This window comes from Tursiops truncatus, chromosome 2, assembly GCF_011762595.2.
Source record: "Tursiops truncatus isolate mTurTru1 chromosome 2, mTurTru1.mat.Y, whole genome shotgun sequence".
NCBI classification, from domain to species: Eukaryota; Metazoa; Chordata; class Mammalia; order Artiodactyla; family Delphinidae; genus Tursiops; species Tursiops truncatus.
Window position 1 is genome coordinate 162563353 of NC_047035.1, and position 20364 is coordinate 162583716.

The following is a 20364-nucleotide window of genomic DNA, read 5'->3' on the forward strand; positions in this document are numbered from 1 at the left end:
CCTTTACTTTTATTTTTCTGAGTAACTATGTAATGTGTGTCTCTTTTCCCACATCCAGTAGTAATATGAGTGTTATAGAAGTGTAATTTATAACATCAGTAACTAGATTCATCATTAATCTTCAACTCATGTTCAATTCCCCTTATCATATGGTATTTCCATAATAACTTCAGATATTTCAGTCAACCTTACACTTTCCAACAAATACTGTAAAGATTAAGACATTAATTTAAAAACATTATTAAAATTCCAGACTGAATAACACTGGGCCCACTTAGAGCGATGCTGTCACGAGAGGTCCTTGGACAGCTACTGCTTCAATCTCAACACGGCCTCCTTTGGTAAAAGCAGCTACCTGGTAAGCAGCTCTTGCAGGAAAACTACTCTGGAAATATTGCTTGTAGATGTCATTGACAGTATTGAAGTTGTTTATGTCAGCCAGCAAAACAGTCGTTTTTACCGCATTCGTGAAGTCACTGCCTGCTGCTTTCAGAATTTCACCCATGTTTGTAAGAGCTTGTTTAGCCTCTTCTGCCACCCCTCCTGGCACAAGCTGTCCACTTGCAGGATCCGTGCCTAGCTGTCCTGAAATGTAAATGGTCCTGTCGACTAACACAGCCTGACTGTAGGGACCAATGGCCGCTGGGGCTTTCGCGGTGCTGATCACCTTTCTGATCAAAGACAACATGGCTAATCCTTTTCCCTTGCCGCCCCCACCCATATGTACTCGCGTCTCACGGGTCTCTACAGACATAATTTTAAAATGAAAATGCTATGTTAAATTTACTGGATGATTAATCTTTTTAAAAATTCTATTGTGAATCTTTTTGTGTTTGTTGTTCTTAAATTTTATTATTTTTAAACCACTTTATTGAGGTATGATTCACATATAAAAAGCTATACATACTTAATGTGCACAACTTGATGAGTTTGGAGATAAGTATACACTCATGAAACCATCATCATAATCAATGTCATAAACCTATCCATCACCTCTGGAAGTTTTCTCCTGCCCTCTTATTTATCATTATTTTTAGTACTGTTATTAGTGATAAGAACACTTAACATAAGATCTATCCTCCTAGCAAGTTTTTAAGCATACAATACAGTATTGTTAACTATATTGTGAATCATTTGTAAAATAGAGAATCATCCCTTTAAAATTGCTTTTGTAAAACTCAGATTTTCATTGTGAAGTGCTTAATTAGAAGTGCTCCTATAATTCAACAGGTCTTTACACAGCTTTGTGCTTTTGGTCCACTATCCTAAACACAGCTCCAAAGAGGTAGTTCAATCTGATTAATATCAGTAATTCCTTCTTTCTTCCTAAACAGATTCTTCATTGTCCTCATTCTATGGAGGGGAGGCTTCTGGTCTCCCTGATGGTTTTCATTAACACATCAGCCATTATTTTACTGCAATAACATATTTTGTGGTGATAGCCCATCAATAGATTAAGGAAACATTGAAATCCAACACAGTCTGGTAAATAATCAGGACAAGATTAATGGTTATATTTAATGAAAGCCACCTGTTTGTTACAGCAGCTCACTTGCTTTCTTCATTTCATTTCAGATTCCAATAAATTGTGAATGCCTTGAAGCACACTCGACCCAGGCAGAGTAAACATAGGTCTCTGGGAGTAATCGCCACCTCTTTGGGAACACACCCAATATCCACATGGTCTACAGTTGGAAGAGGGAAAGCATAGTCAACTGACAGGCTGTTTGTTGACTTGACCAACAGGCCTGTCCTTTTGTGTCCCCCTGGCTTTCATGAACGGACATGTGTTTTCTTGGTGTGCAGGCATCATCACAGAATGATAGAGCTCAGACAGCTAAATTCCTGGTCTTACAGGTCATATTTTACCCTCCTCCCCAAAGCATGGTAAGTCAACCACCATAAAAATTACCTAATTTAAAAAAAAAAATTACCTAATTGTCTAAAGTGAAACAGACAGTTCCAGCTTTGGTGACTTTTTAACCGAATGACTGGAGTAAAATACAAGTTGAAGGGAGCAAAAAAACTTGCAGTCTATCTTTTGAGGACACTCATCAGTGAGTGTGTACGCTCAAAAAGTCTAGAAGGACACAGTAAAAAGCATGAACAATGACTATCTCTGGAAGTAAGATTAAGTGATTTCCTTTTTTAAATTGTTTACTATTTGTTTTTTCAAAATGTTCTTTACAACTTATTACCATCTCAATAATAAAAGAAAAATAACTTTTTGTTTTATTATTAACTGAAATTATGTCATTCCCTAATATTTTGGTGGCAAATTTACAGTTAGGACAGTGAATAAGAGATTAAAACTCATATCACTTTTATTCCCACTTTGAAACCAGGGCATACAAGGTTTCTCTGAGGAATCCATTTTCTATACAGTTATGCTAGTGATAAAATCTCATTCAGCTAAACTCTCCATCGTGGAGTGGCAAGAACACAAGAAATTCTAGTTTTAAAACAGACCCTTCTGGGACTTCCCTGGTGGTGCAGAGGTTAAGAATCCGCCTGCCAATGCCGGAGACATGGGTTCGAGCCCTGGTCCGGGAAGATCCCACATGCCGCGGAGCAACTAAGCCCCTGTGTGCCACAACTACTGAGCCTGCGCTCTAGAGCCCATGAGCCACAACTACTGAAGCCCGTGCGCCTGGAGCCCGTGCTCCGCAACAAGAGAAGCCACCGCAATGAGAAGCCCGCGCACGGCAACAAAGAGTGGACCCCGCTCGCCGCAACTAGAGAAAGCCCGCACACAGCAACGAAGACCCAACGCAGTCATAAATAAATAAATAAATAAATTTATTTTTAAAAATATACCCTTCTTACACAGAAAACTATTTATCTGGAAGTCATCACTTATCAAGGAAACTTAGCTAATCAGAGTATAGCCAAGTACCCTGACAATCCAAAAAGGCCTCTGTACAGTCCAAAAACAGAGACGATAAAACATCTTGCTCAGGGCTTCCCTAGTGGCGCAGTGGTTGAGAGTCTGCCTGCCGATGCAGCGGACGCGGGTTCGTGCCCCGGTCGGGGAAGATCCCACATGCCGCGGAGCGGCTGGGCCCGTGAGCCACGGCCTCTGGGCCTGCGCGTCCGGAGCCTGTGCTCCGCAACGGGAGAGGCCACAACAGTGAGAGGCCCGCGTACCGCAAAAAAAAAAAAAAAAAACGAACCACCCTGGCCAAGACAAGGGGTCTTAGCCTAGGCTAGAACCCCTGCGCGAGTCCAGGCAACCAATTTGGTAACAGTCGGAGGGGGCAGACTCACAATATATTCAAGTCCCATACTCCCAGGTGGGTGACCTACACACCGGAGAATAATAACGTTGCAGAGGTTCTCCCAAAGGAGTGAGAGTTCTCAATCACATGCTGGGCTTCCAAGCCTGGGGGTCCTGCACCAGGAGCAATGAGACCCCAGAGCATCTGGCCTTGAAGGCCAGAGGGGCTTACTTTTGGGCCGACTCAGAGGGCTGTGGGAAATAGAGGCTCCACTCTTAAAGGGCGCATATACAATCTCACACGTTCTGGGACCCAGGAGAGAAGCAGTAATTTGACAGGAGCCTGGGTCAGACCTACCTGCTGGTCTTGGAGTCTCCCGGCGAGGCAGAAGGCAACAGCAGCTGACGCTGGGGACACAGACACTGGCGGCGGCCTTCTCGGTCCCCAGTGCTGGCAAGCCTGCCGTTGTGGAATCCCCCCCTCTAGCTTATTAGCTCAGGCCCAACAGCCTGCTGGTGCCAGTGCCTGGACGCCTCAGGCCAAGCAGCACCTCAGGATAGGACACGGGCCCACTCCTCAGCCGTCAGGCTGCTTTAAGACGCCCAGAGCACAGAGCCCCGCCCACCAGAGGGCCCAGGACGAGCTCCGCCCGCCTGCGTTCAGGACCAGTCCCAGGATCCCCTGCGCTTGGCCCCTCCCTACGGAGCCTGCTCTAGCCTCCCACGGACCTCCCCCGCCCGAGGGGAGACGCCAGAGGTGGTAAATCCACAGCCTGTGGACCCAGCCTGCCCACTAGCAAGGTCTGACCGTGACTCACCACCAGCAGGCCACACGAGCTTCGGGACAGCCTGGACTTCGTAGGCGACTGGGTCAGGAACCGGCTGCGCCCCGCACCTACCCCGAAATCCGACACCAGCTCCGGGAGCCCTGGGCCCTGCAGCCAGACTCCACGACCCGGCTCTGCCCTCCAGTAAGCCGGCACTAACCCCAGGACCTGGCTCCACCCAAAAGCCCAGACCCGCCGGTGAGGCCGCACTAGCCCTGAGGCCTCCTGGGGTCCGCCGTCAGCCGGTTCATGCCCTGGGCCTGCCGAGCAGCGGCCGGCAGCCTCCTCTCAAGGCAGGGCCCGGGGCCAACCCAGCCTACCAGACCGCCCTCATGGTCAGCCCGCCGCAAAGAAGGACCCGTGCAGCCCTCTTAGGGGGACCCCTAGAGCATATGAGTCAGGTGACAAGAGGGGAGTGCGCTGTGGGGAAACATGGGACGTCTGCTACCAAAGGCCACTTCTCCAAGGTCGGGAAATGTACCTAACCTACCACATACATAAAAATATAGAGTTGGGAGTTCCCTGGCGGTCCAGTGGTTGGGACACCGTGCTTTCACTGCTGAGGGCCCTGGTTGGATCTCTGGTCGGGGAACTAAGATCCTGCAAGCTGCGCAGTGCGGCCGAAAAAAAAAAGTTAAAAAAAAAATACAAACAGCAATTTAGGCAAAATGAGGCAACAGAGGAACACCTTGCAGATGAAGGAACAAGAAAAAACCCAGCAAGAAGAACTAAGTGAAGTGGAGATAGGCAATCTACCTGAGAAAGAGTTCAGGTAGTGATCATAAAGGTGATCAAAGAACTCCGGAGAAGAATGGATGCAAAGAGTGAGAGGTTAAAAGTTTTTAACAAAGAGTTAGAAAATATAAAGGACAACCAAACAGAGATGAGGAATACAATAACTGCAATGAAAAATGCGCCAGATGGGGCTTCCCTGGTGGCGCAGTGGTTGAGAGTCCACCTGCCGATTCAGGGGACACGGTTTCGTGCCCCGGTCCGGGAAGATCCCACATGCCGCGGAGCGGCTGGGCCCGTGAGCCATGGCCCCTGAGCCTGCGCGTCCGGAGCCTGTGCTCCACAACGGGAGAGGCCACAACAGTGAGAGGCCCGCGTACCGAAAAAAAAAAAAAAGCACCAGAGCTTGGGAACCCAGAAACACCCTGATAGGAGCAGCGGAAACCAAGTTTCGGAATGCCTTTGTTACGTTCATATTTAACTGTATTAAAATTACTATATCCTACACAAATGTGTTCAAAGGACATGGTTCCCAGAATTGTGCCGCCTGGATATGTCCACTCACAGTCCACAAAATATGAGGTGTCAAGACAGGGCTTCCTCACCTACCAGCTGTGTGACCTTGGGTAAGTTACTTAACCCCTTGAGCCTCAGATTCTTTTTCTGTTGAATGAGGATGGGAATGTTATAGTGGGCCTCTGTTATTTTGGTCTGAGCAGCATCCATACCTTTGGGGGTTCACGTCTTCCCCAAGTCATGTGTCAGCTCATAGTAATCACTCAGTAAATGATCATTTTTATTATTATTACACTAGTAGCGGTACAGAATGTACCTATGTCTCTGCAAAAGAAAGAAAATCTGTATCATGCTAAATATAGTCACTGACACATATTCTCATCAATGCTCTCTCTATTCTGCACCATGTGGATCCTGACCTGGAGGGTCTGTGAGGGGGAAACGCCCCTTACATCGTCACGTGGTATGTCCAGAGGCCCTGCAGCAAACCAATTCCATTTTTTCTTTCTGAGCATGGAGGTGTTCTTTTTGTCCTTTGTTTTCATCAAGCATTTCAGTAACCATCTTGGAGTTCTCTCTAACTAGTAGCCCCTGTTGTGAGAACGATTGTATCACGCTTAATGGTATGATGTCTGACCTGGGAGACTATGGGGATAATGTGGGTGGTGGTCACCGTTTAGCCAAAGTCTATATAAATTTCAATTACTACCTGCAGCTATCCCCTGCACGTACCCCTGTCCTGAGCCAGACGCCACTGCTTTCCTTTGCCATAAACTGCATGGACACAACCTATAATCTTCCTCCATCTTCCTCATTCCTTGTTTTTATTTTCATTCTTCCTTCTACAACTGCAATATTCACAATTCAAATGCCACCTAGTGAAGCCTATGACATGCACCGTGGGTGAGGACATCGTTTATATCAACAAGATTGGTTCTTACTCTTCCTGCTCATGCAAAAGTCAGAGTTGAAAACACAGGCACGAAGTACATACCTGAGTCATTTTTAAGCCCTCTACACCTAGGATTCAGCATTTTTAAAAATCACTAATGTTTCTTTCCTTTTATTTTTTTTTTTCAAAAGAGCATTTTCTGCTTTTTTATGCGAAAAGAGCTTCGTTAACTGTAGGCCCACATAAGTGCAATGGACAGCTTCTACTTTCCCAAATAGATTTCATTTTCCAATTGTCTCATCCACTGCTGTCTTACTCTAAAGCAGCTAATTCTGTAATGGTTCTGTTGCCATGCACTAAAAAAAAAAAAGTGTTAAAATGTAGCAGAAGTCCTATGTTTAGGGGAGCCAGCTGGTGTCAAATGTTGTGGTTGCAGCCAACCTCTCTTCTTCTCCCAGGAGTCCCCTTTGGGCAGCAAAGGGACACTGAGTTTACCTGGCAGCCACTACTGTGTGGGAAAGGACATATTTTCCACCTGGGAGAAATCAAATCACAACTGCTAGAGGTGACTCTGAACACAGTTATCCTACAAATTTCCAGAAACTACGTGCACAGCAGTTGGGCTTCTGGTGCATTTTTGCTTTTTCAATGTACCATAAATTATATCTATAAAACATTGAACAGAAATCTCCTTGGTCAAAATAGCCATGGTTTTGTGCATTCCAAAAATAATTTCTTTTTCTTTTGGTCAGGATTTTAAAGGTAAATGGTATGGTCTCCAGGCAGGACGAGAATCCTCGCTTGCTGTTTCCCGGGCATGGGGCCTTGGGCAAGTCACTTAAGATTTCTGTACCTTAGTTTCCACATATGTAAAAAGGTGACATTAACAGTGTCTAACTCACATGCTTGTTGGGATCATATAAGTGAGATAAATATAGTGCCTGATATAGAGCAGCAAGTATAAATTTTTTAAAAATCACCTTTTAAAAAACTTTTTAAGGAGAAGTAAGACCTTGCAGTTATTCTATATTATTGATAATAGCAGCAAGATAGCTAAGCCTATTTATTATGAGTCTTAGCTACTATTTTTACTGTTAGTATTATTAGTCTCATTTTGTTTCTACACATTTTCCATGTGTTCCAGAGCTCCCTTTCCCAAGTAGAGTCAGCATCCATGACCTCATTTGCTGTTTTGCCTAAAAATTTTCATTCCCTTTTTTTTTTAATTAAGGGTACTTTAATTTATTTATTTATTTATTTATTTATTTATGGCTGTGTTGGGTCTTCGTTTCTGTGCAAGTGCTTTCTCTAGTTGTGGCAAGCGGGGGCCACTCTTCATCGCGGTGCGCAGGCCTCTCACTGTCGCGGCCTCTCTTGTTGCGGAGCACAGGCTCCAGACGCGTAGGCTCAGTAGTTGTGGCTCACAGGCCTAGTTGCTCCGCGGCATGGGGGATCTTCACAGACCAGGGCTCGAACCCGTGTCCCCTGTATTAGCAGGCAGATTCTCAACCACTGCACCACCAGGGAAGCCCCATTCCCTCTTTTTTTACCCTTTTGTGTTTTTTTTTTAATAAATTTATTTTGTTTATTTATTTATTTTTGGCTGCGTTGAGTCTTCATTGTTGCGCGTGGGCTTTCTCTAGTTGCGGCGAGCGGGGGCTACTCTTCGTTGCGGTGCGCAGGCTTCTCATTGCAGTGGCTTCTCGTTGCGGAGCACAGGCTCTAGGCGCGCGGGCTTCAGTAGTTGTGGCTCGCGGGCTCTGGAGCACAGGCTCAGTAGTTGTTGTGCACGGGCCTACTTGCTCCACGGCATGTGGGATCTTACCGGACCAGGGCTCGAACCCGTGTTCGCTGCATTGGCAGGCGGATTCTTAACCACTGCGCCACCAGGGAAGTCCGCTTGCAGTAATATCTTAATATTTTCAAGTAATTCTCATATAGCATGTCTTCATGCACCTGTATAAATTAGGGCATTTATGTATATGCATAACCACAATATTATCAGCTATACAAACAAAATTAATGTCATCTAATACCCAGACCAAAATCAAATGTCCTGATTTGGCTCAAAAATGGCATTTTATAGTTGGTTTGCTCAAACCAGGGTCCAAACAAGGTCTACACCTTCTATGTAATTGTTGTATTTCTTAAGACATAACAATGTACTTGAGGCATGATACTATCTCTTAAGTCTTTGGGGGTCTTTTTGGTTTTTTTTTTTTTTTTTTGCGGTATGCGGGTAGGTGGAGCACAGGCTTATGGGCCCAGCCGCTACCCCAGCATGTGAGATCTTTCCCGGACCGGGGCATGAACCCGCGAACCCTGCATCAGCAGGCAGACTCTCAACCACTGTGCCACCAGGGAAGCCTTATCTCTTAAGTCTTTTTAATCAATAATATAAGACCTTAATTCTCCTTAAAGACCTATTATGAAGTTTAAAAGCAGGTGATTCTTTTTCTCTTTTTATTACTAAGCATTGAAATGAATTCTTATTTGGATTATGCTCCTCAAGGGCAAAAAGAAAAAGAAAAGGAAGGTGGGGCCGGGTTGGAGCTGAAAGCCAGAGGAAGGGCATCTTCTCACTTTTGTTTTCTCTTCATTGTTTTTGTAGCCTTTCATCCTTCTGTTGTTTCTTACCCCGATACTTTGTTTTTTTCCCCATTTTCCATTATGTTAGGAATGATCAAGCACATTACCAAGGATAAAATGTAAAACCCTATCACCCACCTAACTAAAAAATAAGGGATTGTTTTACTGGACCGCCTTTACTTTACTTCCTGAGAAGTTAGTCAGCAACACCATTATGTATCTTCTATGTCCTTGCTGTCACCTTGCATCATCGTGGAAGCCAAGAAAGATACAGAAAACAAAGTCCTGACATCTGGGCAAAGATGGAAGAATTGAACCTTTGCACTTATGTCTATTCTCTCCTAAAACCGTGCTAAAATGACAGTATAGGGATTTTTAATCCAATAAAAGTAGTGTTTTATTGGTAAAAAAAAAAGGGCAAAATATAAACATGAGTGCTTTAAATCTATTTTAAAATGCAATTTAAGCCAAACGTATCCAGAACCCCAGCACATCTGTATGGACCTTCATTTGAAAACCTCGGGCTGAGCTCTGTTTGGGGGCTTCCTTCTTGTCCCTAGCAGCAAGAACTGGTAGCCTAGGAATCACCAGATCCGGAAGCCAGTCCCAGCCCCGCCCCTCTCTGGCTGTGAGATATTAAGCTAGTCTTTTCCCCAGTCAGGGCCACGACTTCAGCTTGTGGGAAGGGGCGGGGCAAGTCCCATATATGATCTCCCACATCCCTTCCAGTTTTGAGAGTGTTTGCTTCTGGTCCCAGTCTTAAAAATCTTAGGCAAAATCAAATGAAATCCTATCTCAGAACCTACTGAACCAATAGATGTGACCCAGTTCACCCAGAGGGTTTAAATCAATGAACCAACCCCCCAAAAAAGAAAGAATAGGAGAGAAAACAAAGCATGAAAACTGTGAAAGCCGGAAAGCAGATTATTAAGCGACAAATGATTTAGCACCCTGAAAAAACTAAATCCTAAACTGACAGTGAAGAAAGTCAAGAAACAACTGGATTTATGGCCGAGAAGCCCCGAAAGGCTTGGGAATTGGTGGCATCAGACACTGCTAGAAATGGAGCTGAAATGGAGGCTGGGGTGAGGCAGGGAAGGAGAATAAAAGAGAGACTTGAAAGTCTGTCTGAGAAGCAATTAGAGCTTCCTTTCCCTTGCCAGCTATAAACAATCAAGCTACTGCCTCATCCCCACAAACGGGGAAAAGGCAAGGGGCTTGGGACTGGGGGGCACCAAGGAATAATTGAAAGCAGAAGAAAATGGAGGGATTCATTAGCATAATCATACTGGATGCTGAGATGCCACCTTTCTTTCTCCTGGGCTTGCAGAACATTGACCATCAGCACCTCCCTCAAGCAGTATTTGACAAGTCTTCTCTATAGAATGTGACCAGTCCAAGAGCAAACATCTACGTGGAGGTTTCCCACTGAACAGCCAGCCTAATGTGAAGTGCAGTCCATGTGTAGGTACGACACACAGATTTTTACCCATCCATGCTTAAGTGGGAGCTGACACTCAAGTATCAACAGGTATCCAAGGAAGCCGTCTAATATGAAAGACACTGTACAGTTAGAGGGAACGGTCCAGAGGACCACCCTCACTTCTGACGTCAACTGTAAATTTGGAGGTCCGCAAGACCACCCTTAGGCTTTTCTTTAATTCGCTAGAAGGACTCACAGAACATGCTGAAAGCTGTTTTACGCAGTTATGGTCTACTGCAACGAAAGGATACAGATTAAAATCAGCCAAGAGAGGAAGTGCACAGGGCAGAGTTTTCTCCTTGTCCTCTCCCCATGGCATCCAGGAATGATGTGTGGCAGTGAGCAGACTATTGCCAACCAGGGACGCTCACCCTGTCTGTCCAGAGTTTTGACATGACCCAAAACACCCACTCTAAATCATGCTGTTGGCATGGCTCAAAGCCCCCAGGCAAACAAAAGCAATCCTATCAGCCTGACATTCCAAGAGCTAAGAGATTACCTCCCAGAAGCCTAAGGCAAAGGCCAGAACGGTTTTTAGAGCAAAATTAAATTCTTTACTATACAGGCCACTCCTTGGTTTTTTTGCCAAGGCTTTTTTTTACAGCAAAACAATGAGTACCTAGCATTCCCATGATAACATGTCCCTGTACAGACCCTTTCCATTTTATTATGAAATTCTTCTGGGCACGGCCCTCCCCCATTAGAATGTTTTTTTGTTTTGTTTGGGTTTTGTTTTTTTTTTAATTTTTTTGTCACGCAGCATGCGGGATCCAGTTCCCCAACCAGGGATGGAACCTGTGCACCCTGCTGTGGAAGGGTGGAGTCTTAACCACTGGACAGCCAGGGTTAAACCCAGAATGTTTCTTCAACATCACCCAAGACATTTGGGGTATTTCAGGTTTCAAGATTATTTTATATCCCGCGGTCATAGAGGCAGTTTCAATTAAAGTCTGAGAGTAAGCTAGTAATCTCTCAAATGGGAATTTTATGGTCCAAAATCCCAGTGGTCACTGCTGGGTGGTGATCACTGGCTTTTACCATAAGCCTCAGTCTGTGCTTCACACAGGGCTATTGTAGAGAGAATTTGTCTGAGCCAGCACTCAAGCTTCTAACAGGACATTAATTAAAGTAATAAACTTTTTGTCCACCAGATGTTCTATATTCTTTCAAATTAACAACCTGTGTGGGCTTGGGCAATCTTGTTGGTTTCCACTGAGCATGTCAAATCAACATTGGCCGAAGGGCAGATTTACATGACTTTTGTTTTACAATACTAAAATAGGAGACATGTTCCTCAGCCAGACACAATATTTATCCCCATAGTACATTCAGGTAAAGGAGACACAAACATTCCAATTTTCTGGAAGCTGTTCAGTCATTCCAGCTTTCATCCAAATTTTTACCTTGATCCTATCAACCACTGCATTCCTACATCCTCCCAATCTCAGTGTAGCCCTGTTAGGACTTTACGACAGATTTTGGAATCACAGTGCATTGGGCTCCCATGTCCAGGAATCCTAGGAAAGTCTCTTCTCCACCCTCTGACCATTCTACCAACTCACGTGCACATGACTGTGAGTCTTCAGACAGGGGTCAGGCCAAGAGACCCAGGCCCCCCTGTCAATCCTTATCTTGATTATCAACGTGGGGGTTTGGAGATCAGATTTCTGTTTGTCATCTTTGTCTTCTGGCTTTTTAAATTTCTCAAAACTAGGATATATAGAGCAGACTTGTTTAGAACCCTTCAGAGTTGGGGGACCTTCAGGGATTCTCATCAACCCACCCAAGTTCCAAGAGTGCTTCAGTAAGACCTTTGTTTTGACCATATCAATTCCACTTTATTCATCCCATTTCTTTTTGTTGTTGTTGTTAATTTATTTATTTTTGGCTGTGTTGGGTCTTCATTGCTGTGCATGGGCTTTCTCTAGTTGTGGCGGGCAGGGGCTACTCTTTGTTGCGGTACACGGGCTTTTCTCATTGCGGTGACTTCTCTTGTTGTGGAGCACGGGCTCTAGGCACATGGGCTTCAGTACTTGTGGCACACGGGCTCAGTAGTTGTGGCTCGCAGGCTCTAGAGTGTAGGCTCAGTAGTTGTGGCACATGTGCTTAGCTGCTCCATGGCATGTGTGATCTTCCTGGACCCAGGCTCGAACCCATGTCCCCTGCAATGGCAGGCGGATTCTTAACCACTGGACCACCAGGGAAGTCCCTATTCATCCCATTTCTTAATCACCATTTAAAGAGTTCTATCCTGCTGGGGTAAGTTCTTTTTTTTTTTTTTTTAATATTTATTTATTTGGCTGTGCCAGGTCTTAGTGGTGGCATGCAGGAACTTTGATGCTGCGTGCAGGATCTTTAGTTGTGGCATGTAAACTCTTAGTTGCAGCATGCGTGTGGGCTCTAGTTCCCTGACCAAAGATTGAACCCGGGCCCCCTGCACTGGGAGTGGGGAGTCTTAGCCACTGGACCACCAGGGAAGTCCCCTGGGATGAGTTCTTTAACTCTCCCTTCTCTCTTTCCCCATTCTCTTATGTATCACTCTAACCTTCTTCACTATCTGTTATTTCAACATAACTTTTCGCTTTGGTAATGACCCAGAGGCTAGCAGCTGTAGCTCAGAGTCCAAGCTTGGTCCCGTGTCAGGATCTGCCCTAACATTCTCCTTTAACTTCATTTTAGCTGTTTCAGAGAATAATAACCAAGGGATTGTATAGTTAGCTTGTTTCTTGTTATTTTGCATTTCTATATGCATCCAGTGAGCCAGCTCCTTGGAGTTGGATTCATCATTTCTACATTCCATTGTTAACTTTTACCTCCAGTAACTGATGGCAGTAGAATTGCAGTTCCATACCATGGATGACCCTGTAGCCATCCAGGAATCAAAGGTTCATCATCCCACACCCTCTCATCCTTCCTCGTCCCAAACCATAGCTTTCAGTTCTGTGAGTCCTTTTAGTGAGTTATCACACCTAAGGGTGGTCTCATGAACCCTTGAATTTTTGCAGTTGGTATCAGAAGTGAGGGTGGTCTTGTGTACTATTCCGTCTAACTTCACAGACACCAAAGCAACAAACAGAAAATAGCAACTTGGGGGCTTCCCTGGTGGCGCAGTGGTTGAGAGTTCCACCTGCCGATGCAGGGGACACGGGTTTGTGCCCCGGTCCGGGAAGATCCCACATGCCACGGAGCAGCTGGGCCTGTGAGCCATGGCCGCTGAGCTTGTGCGTCCGGAGCCTGTGCTCCGCAACGGGAGAGGCCACAGCAGTGAGAGGCCTGCGTACCACAACAACAACAAAAAAGAAAATAGCAACTTGGAGGAAAAAGAAACTATGTAGGAAGAAAGTGTTAAAAACAAACAAAACGAATAAAAATCCTCAGATAAGATATTGTAGCACAAAACAAGAATAGAATATTCTAAAAAGATGAAATATCAGAAAAAAAGTTTTTAGAAGTTATAAATACGTTATCAGAAACTAAAAATTCAATGGAAGAGTTGAAAACTAACATTGAGGAAATTTCTCAGAAAGATGATCAAAATCTGTAGAAGGGTGATAGAAGAGAAAGAGGTGGATTCCCAAGCAATTATACAATTGTTTGCTAAAAGTGTGCTAAAGAAATATTTTGTGATACACAAACATTTGCTTGAGTATTTTAAAGGAGAATTTTAAGAGAACAGATGGAACCCACAAGTAGAAAAATGATCAAATGGGGGAGAAAATCCAACAACAGAAGGATTGGCTAAATTGTGAAGCAGTCCATGACCACTGAAAAATATTATGATCATTAAAAATTGACATGAAAATATGTGAAATCGTATTTACTTAAAATTTTAAGTAAAATTTTCAGGTTACAGGATAGTATGTTAAATATGATTATATTGTTATAAAATATATTTTATCTATGGCTATTCACATTGAGTCTTTTTTTTTTTTTTTTTTTTTTCGGTACACGGGCCTCTCACTGTTGTGGCCTCTCCCTTTGCGGAGCACAGGCTCCGGATGCGCAGGCCCAGCAGCCATGGCTCACAGGCCCAGCCGCTCCATGGCATGTGGGATCTTCCCGGACCGGGGCACGAACCCGCGTCCCCTGCATCGGCAGGCGGACTCTCAACCACTGTGCCACCAGGGAAGCCCACATTGAGTTATTTTTTAAAGACAGAGGTTAAAGAGGAAAGAATTAGCATCAGTGTTTATCTTCAGATAGTAGGAACGCAAGTGATTTTTTTGTTTGTTTTTCTATATTTTCCAAATTTCCTACGCTAAGCCCCTTACTTTTGTAAATAGGAGTAAAAATGTGTTCTTTTAAAAGACATGGTACTTGGAAGAGCTTATTCCTTTCCTCTCTTCAACTGTCATCTGGAGCAAGTGACCCACATTCGGGTTGCCAGTGCCCCTGCCTCACAGCTCTTCTAACCACCTTTCTCACATGTCCTAACTTCTCATCCTATCAGCTGTCATCTCATCTCCTTCAACAACTGATTTCCTTCCTTTAATCCCATATATAAACAAGTTAAAGCCCTTTAAAGGGACCCTGACATAGTTCTTCTCAGTTTCACTCAATGCTTCACAAATAATAGGAATGAGGGAATTCCTTGGTGGTCCAGCACTTTCACCGCGGGGGGGGCCATGGTCCAATCCCTGGTCAGGGAACTAAGCTCCCGCAAGCCATGCAGTACAGGCAAAAAACAACAACAACAAAACAAATAATGGGAACAAAATAAACACTTATTGACTGGCTTCCCTGGTGGCACAGTGGTTGAGAATCTGCCTGCCAGTGCAGGGGACGCGGGTTCGAGCCCTGGTCTGGGAGGATCCCACATGCCACGGAGCGACTGGGCCTGTGAGCCACAACTACTGAGCCCGCGTGTCTGGAGCTTGTGCTCCTCAACAAGAGAGGCTGCGATAGTGAGAGGCCCGTGCACCGCAATGAAGAGTGGCCCCCACTTGCCGCAACTAGAGAGAGCTCTTGCACAGAAACGAAGACCCAACACAGCCAAAAATAAATTAATTAATTAATTTTAAAAAAGCAGGCTTCACTGGTGGCGCAGTGGTTGAGAGTCCACCCGCCGATGCAGGGGACGCGGGTTCGTGCCCCGGTCCGGGAAGATCCCACATGCCGTGGAGCGGCTGCGCCCGTGAGCCACGGCCACTGAGCCTGCGCGTGCGGAGCCTGTGCTTCGCAACAGGAGAGGCCACAACAGTGAGAGGCCCAAGTACCGCAAAAAAAAAATAAAATAAAAATAAATAAAAATTTAAAAAGCAAGTTTTGTTAAATGAATAATGAACCCTGTTTAAAAAAAAAAACAAAAAAACACTGAAGAAGTCATTGTTAGAGAAGAGGGAGATGTAGTAGTGGGAGGACTGGAGAGCTGCAGAAAGTCTTCACGGAGGTTGGAAGACCTGAGCTGGGCCTTGAAGAATGGCTAAAATTTGGATGGCTCAAAGGGAGAGCAACCAGGCATGCCAGGAAGAGTGAAGAGCATGGGAGAAGAGATGTACTTGGCTGCATAAGCTCAGGAGACATACAGTAAGCTCGCCTGGTTGGAGTGCAAGTTGTGGGTTGGAAAGCAATAGAGTAAGTTTGGAGAGGTCAAGGCTGGATGAAGAAGCGTGAGGGTCAAGCCCAGCCTATATGCTATGGTCCTCAAACTTTGGCAGACTTTTTACACACCTTACTGGACCCGAGTCTCAGAGTTTCTGTCTCAGTAGATCTGGGGTAGGACCTGAGATGTTACAGTTCTAATGTGTTCCTAGGTCATGCTGGTTGCACATTAGAACCACCTAAAAAGCTTTTCAAAAAGCCAAAGCCAGGGCCCTACCCTTTAGAGATCCTAATGTAATCGGCTTGAAGTACCTGAGCCCTGTTGTTTTTTTTAAATAACCCAGGTGATTAAAATATGCAACCAGGGTTTTTAATCTTTCTAATTACTGGCATAAGCAATAAGGAGCTCTTCGTGGTTTCTGAAGGAGAAGATGTTAACATTTATTAGTTACACAAATAATAAATAATGTCAAAAAATGAGAAATTACAAAGAAAAAAATCTAAATTATGTAAAATCCCAGTACAAAGAGCAACTCTTGTTAATGATTTAAATAAAATCACCAGATCTTTCTCATGCAAAATATACGTAAAGATATATATTTACAAAGATGGTATCATATTTACTAATTGCTTTCTTTATTTAACAATACACTGTGAACAACTTCCACAACAGTAAATATAAGTATAAATCATAATTTATGATGGCTGCATGGTACTCTATCAGAAGGATGTCCTGTGGTTTGTTTAACCCATCAGTAGAGCTTGTTTTGAGATTGTGGAAGGCGGGCCATACCATACCAGGTCAGAGACAAAGCCCAGGACCCGGGTTCTACTCTTGGCTTTCCCATTTGCTGAGTGAACTTAGACAAATCAAAATCTATGTATGACGTTGAAAAGTCCTCAACTAGGGTATTATTGGTAAGAAACCCAGTTTGAATAAAGAAACCCTAGGACTTGTTGATGGTTAAATGTGACAGAGAAAAAATATTTTAAATATGTAAATTGATAGTAGACAAGGAAACAACTTTTTTTTTTTAAAGAAAAACCCAAGACAGAAATTAGCATACTTTCAAAAGCAGAGAGGCTCAAGATAGCCTCTATAAATCATAACCATTCTTTCTTGAAGCACTAGTTGATGTCTTGCCTAATCTATGAAGCCTGCTGTGATTTTTACTCTGTGATTTCCTGTTACACTTATAGTCTAACACATGGCTTAGCCCTTAATCATAGAGTCTTTTATCCTTCCTCAGTTATGTGTCTTGGCACCTCAACTAAGCTATAAACTCCTTGAGTATAGAGATGGCCCCTTCACTACCACACGTAATACTTTCTTTTTGGGCTATGGTGCCTAATGTAGTGCAGGATTCACAATAAGTATCTATTAGGAACATTTGTTGATCTTCAGTTTTGCAATTCAGTAATCTGATCAGCAGACCACTCTAGTTACCAATGCATATTTTCTGTCCCCATAGACAAATCTCTAGGAATCCTTAAATTTACACAAGTATGTCAAAGATAGCCACTTCAATTTAGACAGTCTCTAAATAATCTAGCATTTGAGGTTTTCCCCACCATCCATTAGCTCTAGAAATCTAAGCTCCCCAAAGCCCCCTTTTTTATCCTATTTTACACCAAATGACAGCTGCAGTGACTTCCAGAGTTCAAATCAGTACACATATCATACTACCATGGAAATCCGCAGTTCAGCATGTTTGGTGAGCTCATTACACAATAAAACTTGATGTCAGAGATTAAAGTCTGTTTCCCAGTAGATAAAAATTGGTTTGACAATATGCAAACCAACAGTTTGTTCAATATGATATATATGGCAAATTTTGCTTCTGAAGTCAAAACATTTTCATTTTTATTAATATTTGGTTATAAAAGCAACAAATTCACAATTCTGTTTTTTGCCTGAAAATAATACAGAGAGGTAGTGAGTGGTTTTTCTTTCTTATAGTTTATATTAACTAACTTAAAACTCCTAAATATGAAATCTGTCAACTTGCCCAGAGTCTAATAATATTCTCAATATTGGCAATTTTTCCAACATAATTCTTTACAGAAAGGAAAAAGAAATCCAGTTGTAATCTTTTCTTTCTTTCTCTCTTCCTCCCTTCCTTCCTTCCTTCCTTTCTTTCTTCTTTCTCTTCTTTTCAATTAACATTTAGTGCCCACTGTGTGCCCCGCCCGAACCAGGCACTACACAAACAGTAGTGAACATAACATAGTCATAGCTCTGGTCATGGAGACAGATACAAACCAGAGATTGTAAACTGGCAGCTTTCAGATGTATCATGACCCACAAATGAATTTTGTTTGGCCCACACCATGTCTTTTTTCAACTGAATTATTTACCTACATTTTAAGGCCGGGACATTTCCCACAAAAAGTCAGAGTTCTGGGTTATATGAAAAATTGGAAAATCCAGTCTCATTGAGCCCCTTGCTCCCTCAAAAGAACAACTAGCAGATCCAAGTAGAAACTGCCCTGGTTGGATACATGGAGTTCTTCCCAGCCCTCACACAATCTCCCTCAGCACTGTTTGCAAATGCTATGTTAACAGTCACAGAAATAATAAATGCACAGTTACCAATAGCAGCGAATGCTATAAAGGGAAAATACAGAGCTTTATTCTCAAGAGAATGTAAGAGGGGGACTAATTTAGATTGAGGGTCAGTCATGATCTCTTTAAGGACATCACATTCTTAACTTTCCTCAGTATTGACACTCACCTCTTATGAAGTATTTATCCAAATAATATTTACCATTTATTGAGAGTCTACTGGTGCCAGGTACCTTATTTAATTCTCACAGAAACAATTTTGCATCATCCCCATTTTGCTAATGAAACACCTATGAAATACATGAGTTTCAAGAAGGTCAAACGATTAGCCCAAGTATATAGAACCAGAAGGGGAAAACCTGAAGTCAGAACCAAATCCTGATTAATTCCAAATTATATGTTCATTCCAGTAAAAAGAGCTGTTTCAAATAAGTCCCATTTCCAATTCCAAAAGTCCGTTCTTCTCTGCTCTTCCTAAAACACATGGCCAAGAATTTTCAATATGGAGCACCCTTGATTTTTCCTTACGATGAGACTGGGATTATTCTCCGATTATTCCTCTACTTATACATGGAGTGGGGCAGAGTCACCATTTGAGACAGCTGGTTCGGCAGCTGAAGTCCAGAATCTCTGGCCAGATCTTGGGACCTGCTGGTGCTTTGGATGATCCTAACTTGAGCCAGGTTTATCAGGCCAGGTGCCTGCTTGCCTACCATGTTGGTGGGGATTTCCTGCCCCCACCAATCAGCTGGAACTTCCCATGTCCATACCCAGAGAGCTTAAATTTTGTTTTCCCCTTATCACTTAACAGGTTGTGTGAACATCTCACCAAATTCTGTTCTGATCTTTTAGGCTTTCCTCTCAAACCTCTGGGTCAGTTTGATGTTGCTGCATCTTTCTTTCTTTCTTTTTTTTTTTTTTTTTTGTGGTACGTGGGCCTCTCACTGTTGTGGCCTCTCCCATTGCGGAGCACAGACTCTGGACGCGCAGGCTCAGCGGCCGTGGCTCACGGGCCTAGCCGCTCTGCGGCATGTGGGATCTTCCCGGACCAGAGCACGAACCCGTGTCCCCTGCATCGGCAGGCGGACTCTCAACCACTGCTCCACCAGGGAAGCCCACTGTGTCTTTCTTTCTTCTTATTATGAGACATTTTTGACCGTTAAAATTCCTTATCATGCCACCTATTCCAAATTCTCCTCCAACTCATCCAAGATCCCAATTAAATAGTATCAGCAAGTAATTTCCCAAGGCATCGCTGTGTTCCTACCACCTCTATCATTCAATTCAAGTACAATACTCAATTAAAGTAATGACATATGATATTTTGAAAGTAAAAGCAATAAAAAAGGAAGATATAGTGTTTTTTGTTTTGTTTTGGGGAGTTTTGTTTTGTTTTTGTTTGTTTTTTGGTCCGAGGATACAAGGCAAAAATCTAGGTATTTTAGGTTTTGAAGAAAGTAGAATCTGAGTATTTATGGCATGATCTATACCTTAGCTTCGTAACACTATATTCCTCACCTGCAAGATATTTCTGTCTTTTTAGGCCTTATTTTCCATTAATAAATTTGCTTTTCTAGTCAACTTGACGACTGAGCCAATGTAAGAAATCCTTCCACTTCAACCTCATAGGAATGCTGTATTAATGTTTTATTATGTTAAGACATAAATGAGCTTGAAATCAAGAAGTGAAACTCTTAGGAATGCAGCAAAATTTAGGATGGTAACTAAGTCAAAATGCCCACAGGGGAATCAGTTGAATATAAGCCTTAACAGCTGGAGTTTGTGACATTAACACCTATGTGAGGATGGGAGTAGAGGACTCTAGGTCAAGCCAGGACTCACACAGGGCTGGCCCTTGTGAAATGGAGCCTAGAAAAACTTGGCCCACCCATTTGAGGAAGCAGCAAGGAAACTTGCTGTTACCATGAATAGAAAAACAGTCACTGGAGAGAAATCCGAAACCCAGGCCTTTGCCGTGTGCAGAAATGAGGTTGGAATTCA

General features: G+C 43.5%; 1 pseudogene; it reads right to left on the reverse strand.

The window, feature by feature from the left end:
- Window positions 1-254: 254 nt before the first annotated feature.
- Window positions 255-707, reverse strand: LOC109549637 (2-iminobutanoate/2-iminopropanoate deaminase pseudogene; annotated as a pseudogene).
- Window positions 708-20364: the final 19657 nt, after the last annotated feature.